This window comes from Anser cygnoides, chromosome Z (assembly GCF_040182565.1).
Source record: "Anser cygnoides isolate HZ-2024a breed goose chromosome Z, Taihu_goose_T2T_genome, whole genome shotgun sequence".
In the NCBI taxonomy this organism is placed as follows: Eukaryota; Metazoa; Chordata; class Aves; order Anseriformes; family Anatidae; genus Anser; species Anser cygnoides.
The window spans coordinates 12,038,190-12,051,108 of record NC_089912.1 but is presented as its reverse complement, the minus strand read 5'-3'; positions in this window follow the sequence as shown (position 1 = coordinate 12,051,108).

Below are 12,919 nucleotides of genomic sequence, written 5' to 3'. Positions count from 1 at the left end.
GGTAATTTCATTAGATAACTATTTCCGAGATCACTAGAATAACGGGAAAAAAGGGAATGTGATCAGAAGATCTGATTGGCAAAGACATGATGTTCTGTGAAACCCTAGCCCCAGAAAGAGATGGTCTGTGAGAAGAGGCCATCCGCTTATTTCATTTTTCTGTTTCTTCTCTTTTTTTTTTTTTCATCTATAGAAGGCAGAGGTGTATTAGCTGTCAGTCAAACTCCGAGTTTCTGCATTTTTCCTTTCTTTCTGTACTTCCCAGGAGCTTGCAGACCTGCAGGTGCCCTTGGAGCCCTGGACCCAGAGGTGCACTGGTGAGGAAGGGATTACTCTTCAAGAGGGAGACCTGTGGCTGCAGATCCCGGATTAATGAATTACTTGCATCCTGCTCGATCGTGTCATTAATTTCTCCACTGTTTGGCTCCTGCCACACGTTAGTGGATGCAGATGGCAGTGCTTACACTGCAGCCCGCTTACCCGCATGTGCCTGCAGCTCAGTGAATGGTAGCACTCAGACGTATAGTAGGATGAGCACGGAGCTGGCAGCTGGATGTGAAGTGCTACCATTTGGCAGTCCTTGCCTGGAAACCCCATGACCAGCAAGCAGGAGTGCACATCTGTTGTGCCAGGGACCATACTGGGGGGCCTTCCCTAACTTCACACCTTGGCTGCTGGAAGCTGTGAAGGTGGCGGTCACATTTTGAAGGGTGCAAGGCTCCTCTTGGTGCTCCCACTGTGCTACCAGGCCGTCCTGCTAGACCATTTCAAATCATTCCTAGGGAAAATGCCTTCGTCTTTAGTTTTGACAAAATCCCCTCACTAAAACGTGCTGCCCACACCTGCTTGTTTTATTTCCATTGAAAATTTCCTGTGCACACCTCTGTCTGCATTTAGCATGCTCGCACAGCTGAGAACCTCCTAAAAATATAACATAAAATTTACCTCAGGCTGAAAACCTACAGAAAATGACAATAAGAACATTTTTGTTTGCTGTTTCTACGGAAGTTACCACAGTTAGAATACACATGACGGTATTTCTTTTTCCAACTTTACATTTGGCAATGGAAAAATGCAAAAAAAAGAGAAAGATAAATAAAGACTGCATGATACTTTTTTTTTTTTTTTAAATAGACACTGCATTTCTGTTTAAGCCAGTCTGACTAACAACCATGTAAAAGAGATAATTTTTCTGTATTCTGTAACAAGAATTCCACACAGCATCCATCAGCTGCTCCTCAAATATGGGACTTCCACTGCCATTTTCTGCATTTCTGCTGTGTGATTTTACTGGAGGCTCAGAAAAAGTCACCGGTTTTGTCTTCACTGTGAACACAGAGCTGATGGAGGGTTCCCCAGGCCCCCCTAGCCATACACATGAATCGAAGGAGAGGAAGCAGTGCCACCAAGGGATGCACTGGGTGCAGGCAGACCTTTTCCCACAAATGTGGAACTGCAGGTGGTGGGGAGGAGGATGGAGGGGACTAGGGAAGGCAGAGTGGGAAAGCAGTCAGACACCCTTTTTTTTCACTTTTCTGAATGCAGGATATCTGTTTCTGTGCTCCTGCCCACAACGTGAGAGGGGCTTCGAGGGGCTGAAAAGGAGGAGCAAGGCATAAATAGAAAGGGAAAAGGGGCGTTTGGAAAGGAAAATGCAGATGAAAGAGGGAAAGAAAGCATGGCTCTGCTTCAAAGCAAACTACCCGCTGAAGATGAGTGGGCCTGTGTGTCTGAGCACGCTGTAATTTGCTGGAGCTCGTATCCTCTAATTTAGCCACTAGGTGTGTTTGTACAGAAATACAGAGCTAACAGCAATTCAGAGCTCCTCAGGAAGTGAATGTATGTGTGCATTTCTTGGGACTCTTTGTCTGCTTGGAGTACGCTTAACTACCTGTTTGGGAATACAGGCTGGGCAAAAAGCATAGCCAGAAAAAGGAAAAGAAAATACTATTTTCCCTTCAGAGCACCTCAGTCATTGGCGAGCTGTACAGGAAGTGTTAATGTATTGCTACTTCAGAAGTTCATTCAGGAGCTGCCACCGAAACGCAGTGATGCCTGCTCTAGTTATCAGCAGCCTGAACTATCCAGCATGGTCAGAGTGGTTAATGCAGTTCCTTTAAAGATACCTCATTCAAATAGATTACACCCAAACCAGAAACAAGCTTTGAATAGCTTATTATTATGGGGAGCATTTGTGTAGAAGTTCTGTGTAGGTTTTTCATGTATCTATCCAAACAGTCATGGAATGTTTAATTTATAATAAATGCAAGGTTTTGTTTTGTTGTGGTTAGAGCTATTCTGTCATCGATCTTGTAATTTTCCTCGTGGCTGCAAGGGGACAACGTTAAAGGCTGCAGCTTGTGAGAGGCTTTAAAGAATTTGAATCCAAATCTTGTTGGGGGATTATCTGCTCAGTGTATCAGCCTAGACAGAAACGGATAGATAATAGATAATTTTTTAATATTTTTAATATATTAGTCCAAAGTTAATTGTTAATAGTTAGTCTATGGTTTATAGACTGTAGTCTATACTTAGTATAGCTAATATACTGGACTGGTCAATAGTTAATAAATAACTGCTGTGGTTGCAGTACGTGTTAATGTCACAGAATCTTTGTAAATAATAAAGCAATTTATGTATTTGATCTGGAACAAATATAGTCATCTGTCACCTAATGGTGTGGAATGGGACAGCCATTGCACACCCAAACACATGGGCATATGAAGAGGACAGGTGAATAGGAGACTGAAGTGGTTCCCCGAAGAAGCTGTTTCTGGCTGTTGTGCCTAATTTTCAAAGCTTCTCAACATGCTGAAAGGCAATTAGCTGCCACTGAGTATGTTCTGAAAGCCTGTGCTGACCTCCTGATCATCAAAGCCACTAATTCATATTTAAGAGCAGGGGGTCACAGCTGTGGTCACTTCTCAGGGCTTTTGATCAGGTTTGTGGCAGGAATAGAGATTGCTGCAATGTGACAGACAATCCTGAGCTCCTGCAGCAGGGACAGGCCTGGCAAACGTTATGGTCAGGGGCCTGGAGTCTAAGCACAGTCCTTGAAGTGTAAAATTACAAGTACTTCTGTGCCAGCAACAGAGACTGATAACGAAAATGTGAAACCATCAGCTTTGTTTCTCCCTCTGTGGATGTGGTGACACAAAAGGTGGGAAAAGGATTTATGCCCTGCCGAAGGCATAATCAGCATTAGTGTATGTAAATGAATAGAAAAAAAAATTAAAAATAAAAAAGTAAAAATCAGAATTACTGCTTTGTTTTTCATCCCCACATTTTTAAACAAGCCGGCTTGTAAATAAAGGTCCATTTGCTGAAGATCTCCTAACAAAAAGTAGATTTTGTCACCGTAATAAGCACACATCTCATCTTAAACACACACACCTGATGGGAAACAGAAGACTCTGTCCTCTCCCATGTAATATGTGGAATACAGCCTAGAGGAAACAGTCTCACCTGCCAGATAACTGCAAGTCAGATGACATGGGTAGGTAGGAGCTCCTTTCCCATGCCTTCCTGTGGTCGCGTTGTTCTGAAACAGGATTTTCTAGGGGGCTCCAGAGACCGTACTTTTTTTACTTCATTGAGATTAGGAGATTTCATGTTCTGTTAAGAAACCAAGCTCCCAAAAGGACTGTGAGTTTTCTAACTTAGTATCCCATCTTTGGTAAAGGGAATGTTCACACTGAGCTGAGGTATCTCGTGCATCGTTCAATGAGTTTGGTGTTCACCTCCACCTCCCCCATGTCTGATATTTGGAGGAGTCTGCTTAGGCACTTGCTTCCCTGAAAAGCTTCTCCTGCCACTGGCCACTTTCCCATCTCACACTCCACATTCCAAGGGCAATGGGATTCTGGCTTGTTCCCAGCGGATCAGCGTGCCCAGTAGTTGACTGCTGCAATTGTTTAAGGCAAACATACACCTGTTCCAGGTACAATTCTTCATTGAAAAACCTGCAGCTTGGGCAAGAACATCCTGGTACTCAATTCAACAGTTACGGTACTCCAGTCGTTGGAGATGATTTGGTATAAGGGTGCCTACAGCTAAGGCTTAGATGAGGCCAAATCTTTGAAGTGGCAGAGGACAGGAAGGAATGATCAACCATGACATTGCTGTCATCCCAGGAAAGACCACCTTGGTAGGTGTAAGTAAGGGGATAATTTTTGGTAGGTATTAATAAAGTTAACCTGGGCATACTCATGAGCAGGGTTTGCGGTTGTGGCTAAGCTGGGGCTGGAGGTAGGATCTGCATTTTTGCTAAGAAAAGCCAGGTCTAATTCCCAAGCTATAAGCCTTTTCAAGGTTGAATTGTGGTGTCGCAGATTTCCCTGGGGAGACCTGGCTCAAAAACCAAAAGCTAAATTGTGCTCAGACACTTATCTGTACCACATCCAGCCACCCAGATCTGCAAAAGCCCATTCTCTACATGTCATGGTCTTAGCAGCCACCCTTCCCAGCAAGCCACAAGGAGCTTCCCTCTGTTGGCACCTTCCCCATGTTTCCTGGGGTTGAAAGGGGACTTGATTTACACTGAGTTTCAGACTAAGCACATTGACATCAAAGCAACGGAAATCAAGCCCCAGTAAGCGGTTTATAAATGCAGCCTAAGTGTTTTGAATCAAAATAGTTCTTTCAGTAAAGTTGGTGGGGTACCTCTGTCATCCTTATCATTGTTAGTTTCTGTCTTGAAAACATTGGAAAGTCACTGACATTGAAACCACTCTGGGGATCCTTAGAAAAGAAAGCTTTATTCCTGAATGAAGTCGTTTTCTGCAGGTTTTTCACATTTTTTTTTATTTTTATTTTTTTCCTCATTATATTACTTAGAGAGGATAGTAACTTAAACTAGTGAGATATGTACAGACTATCTCAGAGAAACGACCTGTGAATTGTGTTGAACAACATTAGGATAGGGATCTTCACCTCCTGCATGAGTTTCTCATCCCAGATGGAGAAGACAGGGCTTGCTCTGCAGTCTTTGCAAACAGCCTTGAGATTGTTTCAGCCCACTGAACAAAGAAAGAGCTTATGCAGATGCATCCAGTGAGGACCAGATGTCTGACTCATAAAGTACTTAGCTGAAATGACAAAGATATATTGGTTTGGTGGATGTTTCTTTTAGCAAATGTGCTCGTATCTTTAAGCTGGCAATGACTAAATAGCCTTTCAAATCTGGAAAAACAGTGTCTTTTTGTAATGCTTGCACATCTACTGGCTGCATTGGATAGCATAAAACAAACATAATGTTAGAAGAGAGGAGGAAGGAAAATCCAATGGCTTTTGAAATGAGCCTTTTGTGTTACTGAGCCTCTGAAACTTCTTGGAGCACATGTGTATAAACAATGCACACAAAAAGAGAAATAAGACAAGTAAATATTTAGTATTACAATTCACCCAAGCAGCAAAATTACTCTTTAACTAGGTTTGACTGTTACAAACAAATCGTGGATATCTGATCAGCTGAACTACAACCCCAGATGCCAGCACGGCTGTAACATAGGAACTGAACATAGGTGTGCAAGGGAAGCACAGTGCTTCAGAACAATCTTTTCTTCTACTTAAATCTGTCTGAAATGGTTGTGTGATGTAGTGATGTCACCCCGTCAATAAGACCAGAAATGAAAATAAAAGAATTCCTAAAGGAAAAGATTAAAATTTTTTAAACAGAGGTAAAGAATGAAGTCCAAAACTAGAGATTGTTCTGCCTCTTCTCCTGTTTAAATGCCTATGAGCTGTACATTGAATTTTGACTTGATGGAAAAGAGCCTACATGGTGAAGGTTGTGCATGCACCAGACCCACTGGCAACCTGGAGGGAAGATGTCTGCTGAACAGTGTCCAACAGGCTGCTGCCTCCAGGATTGCACAGAAACTTAGATCTCTGCTTCACATATAGGCATGTAAAACCAAAGGTTTTCATTTTTCAGTCTTAACCAGAAGGGAGGGAGATTTCTCAGAATCGTTGAATCACAGGATGGTTTGGGTTGGAAGGGACCTTAAAGATCAGCCAGTTCCAACCCCCCTGCCACGGGCAGGGACACCTCCCACCAGACCAGGTTGCCCAAAGCCCCATCCAGCCTGGCCTTGAACATCTCCAGGGATGGAGCATCCACAGCTTCTCTGGGCAACCTGTGCCAGTGCCTCACCGCCCTTTGAGTGAAGAATTTCTTCCTAACATCTAATCTAAATCTCCCCTCTTTTAGTTTAAAACCATTCCCCGTTGTCCTATCACTATCTGCCCATGTAAAAAGTTTCTCTCCGTCTTTTTTATAAGCCCCCAGTAAGTACTGAAAGGCTGCAGTGAGGTCATCCTGGAGCCTTCTCTTCTCCAGGCTGAACAGCCCCAGCTCTCTCAGCCTGTCTTTGTAGGAGAGGTGCTCCAGCCCTCTGATCAATTTTGTGGCCCTCCTCTGGACCCGCTCTAACATACCCACATCTTTCTTGTGCTGGGGGACTCAAACCTGTACACAGTACTCCAAGTGGAGCCTCACAAGGGCAGAGCAGAGGCCCTCCCTCACCCTGCTGGGCACCCCTCTGTTGATGAAGCCCAGGATGCAGTTGGCCTTCTGGGCTCCAAGCACAAACTGCTGGCTCATGTTGAGCTTTTTGTCCACCAGAACCCCCAAGACTCTCTCCACAGGACAGCTCTCAATGAGTTCTTCACCCTCTCTGTCCTTGTGTCTGGGATTGCCCCAACCTAGGTGCACTTGGACTTGTTGAACATCACTAGATTCATGTGAGCCCACTTCTCAGGTTTGTCCAGGCCCCTTTGGATGGCTTCGCTTCCTTCTGTTGTTTCAACTGCGCCACTCAGCTTGGTGTCACCTGCAAACTTACTGAGGGTGCACTCAATCCCACTGTCTATATCACTGATAAAGATACTAAGCAGCACTCGTCACTGGCCTCCACCTGGACATAGAGCTGTTGACCACAACTCTCTAGGTGTGGTCATCAAACCAATTCTTTATCCACCAAATAGTCCACCCTTCAAATCCATCTCTCTCCAATTTGGAAATCAGGATGTCATGTGGGACTGTGTCAAAGGCCTTACGGAAGCCCAGGTAGATGACCTCAGTCAGTCTTCCCTTGTCAACTGATGCAGTCACTCCACCACAGAAGGCCACCAGATTGGTCAGGCACGATTTACCCTTGGGGAAGCCTTGCTGGCTGTCTCAGATCACCTCTTTGTCTTGCCTTGACATTGCCTCCTGGAGGATCTGTTCCATGATCTTGCCAGGCACAGAGGTGAGGTTCACCGGTCTGTAGTTCCCTGGGTCCTCCTTTGTACCCTTGTTAAAAATGGGAGTGATGTTTCTCTTTTTCCAGTCACCAGGGACTTCACCTGACTGCCAGGACTTTTCAAGTATGATGGAGAGAGGCTTGGCAACTTAATCAGCCAGTTTCCTCATGATGCTGGGATGCATGGCATCAGGCCCCATAGACTTGTACCTGTCCAGTTCTGTCAGGTGCTCTCAAACCTGCTTTTCGCTTACAGTAGGAGTGACTTTACTCCCCCAGCCCTCACCTACTGGTTCAGGGAAATGAGAGACATGAGAAGCCTGACTGGCAGTGAAGGCTAAGGCAAAGAAGATGTTGAGTACCTCAGCCTTCTCCATGTCTGTCATTACCAGTTCTCTCTTCTCGTTTATCAGAGGGGGTACACGCTTGACCTTTCTTTTCTGAGCAACGCACCTATAGAAACCCTTCTTGCTATTCCTTGTACCCTTTGCCAAGCTCAGTTCCATCCATGCCTTGGCTTTTCTGACCCCATCCCTGCACATCCAGACAGCATCCTTGTACTCTTCCCAGGCCACACGTCCCTGCTTCCACTGCCTGTGCATTTCCTTCTTGTGCCTCAGTCTGACCTGCAACACCTCAGTTTCCCACACAATATGCCAGCAGGGGAAGGCTCTTCCACTGAGGAATGTTATTTTCATCCCAAGTGGAAAGACAAGATCTACATTTCCCAACATTAATGAATGACCCAGGGAAAGTTTTGTTTCAATATACCCAATGAGCGTATGTAGAAACTCATGACAGTAAATCCTTAGTTCTGATTCAGAATGAAATTTCCTAAGATTCTGTTTTCAAAACACTGTAAACTTGGTAAAATGTTCCTTTAAGTTTCAGTTTATCTTTTCAAAATGCAGAACTCAAACAGGCCTTATTTCTTGAGCTTGATTTACAAGAGGACCTCCGAACAGAAAAGAAAGAACACAACTCTTAATCAGTCATCACTGAAAATCTTCCTTTAATCAATATTTCTATTAAAAATGGTGTTTTTGAACAGGTATAGGCAGTATCACAGCCTTTTTACTGTTGTTAAATATAGTGGGTAAACTCTTCTTACTTCATGTAGCTCACACATGAAGTAAGCGAAACTGCATAAATATTCTACAAATTACTCTTCACAATGAGAAGTCTGTCTAAGCAAAAGCTTCTGTTATTTTCCAGACAATATAGAGAACTTTCTAGCACTGGTATTAGAAAAGACATATTGCTCTGCCCAAATCCAAACATGAACATGCTAAGTGTGGTAAATGCAAGTAAACCATGGGTGCTTTCCTTTCATTAGACTTTCTCCCTGACCTCTGGATGACAAGGGCATAGGAAAAGGAAGCAATTTTTCTTCTGTCCTGGGGGAAGAAACGTTTGAAAGAGATTTCCTGTGACTGGACTACATCATCTCTCCAGTGCCTGATCTTAAAATCTGGAAGACCACCTTTTCTTAGGATGCAACACAAATGCATATTTGTTTTTTCCCCATATAGTAACTCGTGGCAGATTCACAAAAGCATTAGGTGGGTATGCACGTTGACAATTTGAGAAGAGGACACTTTTTCTACCCCAGGAAAAGTTGAAAAATATATTTTAAACCTCAGTTTTTTTCGCTTTAAGTTGTCATATGCATCACAGAAATGGTATTTCCCAGCCTGTTTAGTTATGTCAAAGCTGTACATCAAACCCTTTGTTCTCAGAGTCACAGATTCCCAGGGGCAGTTGTCTAAGACCAGCAATCCAGAAATGAGTGCTGGACTTCTCAGGGCCTCATTCTGTGGTATTGTGGTTTCCACCTAAGGGCAATTTAGGTTTCCATATCTCTTACCAGAAAACCTTTCTGATATGAGCAGAGCTTTCCTTTTGTTCCAGCTGGATGAGTAGGATGCCTCAGCCTTCCTTTGTCTTTTCACTTTGTGCAGGCTCAAAGGAAGGCTGTAAGGAAACACCCACAAAGAGTAACATGGTTTACATAAATGGTTTACATGGTTCATATAAACATTATTATGTTTATATGGGGCCCCAGTCACACGAGAAGCAAGACATTGAACAAGATTGAAACTACAAGTATGGGCAGAACAACTGATTCCCACAGTGAGCAAATGAGCAAAAAAATACATTGTTCTTCTCTTCTGGATTTGGAGTTCTTAGATTTAATGAGATTTTTTTTTCTGAGGCTAAGGTTGAGAACCTGGTTATTTATCTTGCTCAAATAAAAATATATCTTGCATGTATAGGTGATGCTGGACTATGGCTAGTATCAGGGTAGAGTCTGGAATCACTGTTAGGGCTTCAGGGAGACAAAACAGTGAAGAAGTAAAAGGCAGTATGGCCACAGTGGTACTAATGTTTTTTCTTTGTGCAAATTGGGAATGTTAAGGTGAAAGTTTCACCGGGGTCAGAGACCTAATGTTAATATTAAAACTAGAACAGGGGTCATAGCTTTGATGAGGTATCAGTCTGAGAAATATGGATGAGATAAAAGGGAAGGAAGGACCTCAGAGAAAATTGTGTTTGGGGCTGTAGCTTGATTGTGTCATAAGCGTACATTAATATTTTGGGTTCCATATTGTTGTAATTCTCTGGATTTACATTTAGGAGTTTACATTAGGAGGATCAAGAAAAACTAGAGGTACAGAGAAATGGGGAATTCAGAATGGATCAGCTCCTCGTGCTCATAGCTGATATCAACCTGCATCCACATTTTCTGTTTCAGAAAATCTCTGGTATTACAGGACAACAACCAAGCATCCAAGCGGGATTTAGCTATGAATGAAATTTATTTAGAAATGAATGATCACTTCTGATGAGGATATTGAAACCAAGTTTCCAAATGAAGCTGAGGGGAAAGAGATGTCGGTTACAGGGCTACATTTAGGCATTCTATTTTTAGTGGTACATAAGCTAAGTGTGGGTTTATAATTAGGCTTCAGGCTTTGAGAAGTTAAGAACTGAAGCAACAGGAGCATTTTAGCCAGTGGAAGTTACTTTTTTGTCTTTGATATACATACTGGGGTTAGGATCAAGAAAGGGACACTAAAGGTTAAAGCAAAAAAGTGATTTACAATTGCCAGTTAATCTCGCTTTGGGACTGGTAGCTGTAATGCCTGGTTCCACAGCCACTTTTAAGTCTGGGTTTCATGGGTGTTGCATGGCTTAGTTTGGTGTTGGTTCAGGTAAATAACTGAGTAGAGGAATAAATTCGAAATAGGACAACAGCTATATTGAAAGATAGTATTACCATTATTTCCAAGCTATTTTAAGATTAAGCTCGTAGGTGTCAATAGACCAGGGTCCAGATTTAGAATATTGTTAGCGGTATTATTATCACAGTACTTGAAAGGAGAAACCAGGGAGGAACTGTGAAGTTCTGCTTTCATGTCATTGAACTACAGTTTCAGTTTCTAAAAATCCTCAACACTGAATGATGTTGAGGTTTGAGTTTCACAGAGGTCACCAGACCAGATCTGACAGTGTTACTAAAACAAGGGCTGTGATTAAGTCTGAAGTGCAGGCTAAGAGAAAGAGAAAAAAAAAAAAAAAAAAAGACTAAGAAAAGCCTAGCAGCCTAAGTTAGAACCTTGCATGGCTTGCTGCATGTTTTTAGATCTAAGGTTTGTGGGGTGGGTGAGGCTTGATCTAAGGCTTCATACCGGATTATTGGTGATGCTCTGTTAGGAAAAGGGAAGGGAGAATGTGAGTGGCGACAAAAGACATAATTAGAAAATGCAAAGAGATGAGGTTGAGCTTGTGGCCGTGCTTGCACCTGGCCTGATGACTTTGCTTATTGTGTTCTCCCACTCTGAACCCTAACCCTGAGTGCCCACCAGACTCTCACTAGCCATTTCCCAGCTCCCTTCCAGTGCCTGTGTCCCAGAGAGGGATGGCTGGGGGCTCTGCTGGGCAGCCCATTTAGAGGAGTGAGGGGGCAGGAGTTGGTTGTACCACAGACCCATGACTTCCCAAGAGCTGGGATGAGGCTGGGGTCATGGTCACCTTCAGCTCAAAGCATGCCTTGAGATGGGCCTCTGCTGTCCTAAGTTTGGGCTGGTAACGATAACTGTTGTACAAATCCTACCCATATTTCTAACTCCATTTGCTATAATGCCCATATATACCATATATTTTGTGATTCTCTCCACTCTTTCCCCAAACCATACCATCTTAACCTTGACCAAAATGTTAAATGAGCCTCTTGATCTGCAGGTACTTTGTGGGCTGAAAGTAATAAGAGGACCAACTCTTGTCCTATGCTTTAATTTAGCCTAATGATGCATTCTGGGCTTCCAACTCCAGCTCAATATTTTGCTTTGATTTCTGACCCTGGCTGTCAGCTATGTAGCCCAGCATTAATTTAAAGATGTATAAAAAGAACCAAAGACAAGTGCTGAAGCAGCTTTTATTTCATTTAAATGGTCTTTAAGTGTGACAGAGATGATACAGTATTTTTGTTTTTCACAGTATTAAATCAATCCATATATCTCATATTAATTGTAGATACAGCTTTAGTGTCAAGACAGCTGGGAACCCCAAGTCTAAAAACATGACAGGGAGCCATTTGGACATTAGTCCTCAAATTCTCATTGTAGACCACTTACCCCTTTCTTGTTCTCAGAGCTTTTTAATAAGCAGAGCAATGTTCTGAACTCTGGACATTAATTTAATGGCGACAAAGAATTCAAGATCTCAAAAGGGATTAAAACAAATACCAGGAAAAACACCCAAATCAGCCCGATGGACCATTTCAGAAAGCTACTTGAAACCAAATGCCAAATATGAATACAAGCTTTACCAAATGAATGACAAACCTAAACCTGACCATGTTGTGGTTAGTCACAAATTTTCCACACGCCTTGTGGAAACGCTAATTTCTGTCTGCGTCCTAGAACATTAAGGACACAAAGGTTAAAGTATTGCGAGCACTTTTGTTGGAAATAGCCCTGGGGATAATATAAGTGCTTTTTTGTGATATAGTAGTTTCTGAAAAACAGAACCCTAATCTAAGTCTTTTTCTATTCCTTCCGCAATCTAATGATATCTAGAAACCCTAAGCTTAAAAGTTAATAAATACCTGCTAAATATCTGTTTTTGAAACACCTGACAATTATTTTATATGGTGGGTGCAGATAGCATAATTTGGGCATTTCTAACCTGGAAGATCTATTTCTGAGTCTATGTTTCTACATGAAAACTGAGAATTTGAAAAAAATAAAAATGTGCCAAAGTCAATGTGTGTGCAAGAACCCCAGTAAATCTTTTTATCCTTGTATCCATCCCCTCTCATAACTACAGTCTCCCATAGACTGAACCCCAACTCCAGTATGAATGTTAGCACCAAGCATCAAAATTTGTTTTGAAAAGATAGAGAGAAAATAAAATGGGGCTCGCACTGAGACAACTACTCAGTCTCAGCCAACTCCATGGGGAGCACCAGTCAACATGTACCAAAAATCTGGGCCAGTGTACCTTGCTGTAGACAATGAACCACCACTCCTATCAGGACAAAGTGTGTTAAATGTCACCCTTTGCCACAGGTGCTTGAAATGTCCAACAAGGACACAGACTGAAAGACAGGGAAAATGGATGTCAAACTCATTTATGTCACGACACTCACAAAGTTGTTGGACAACACT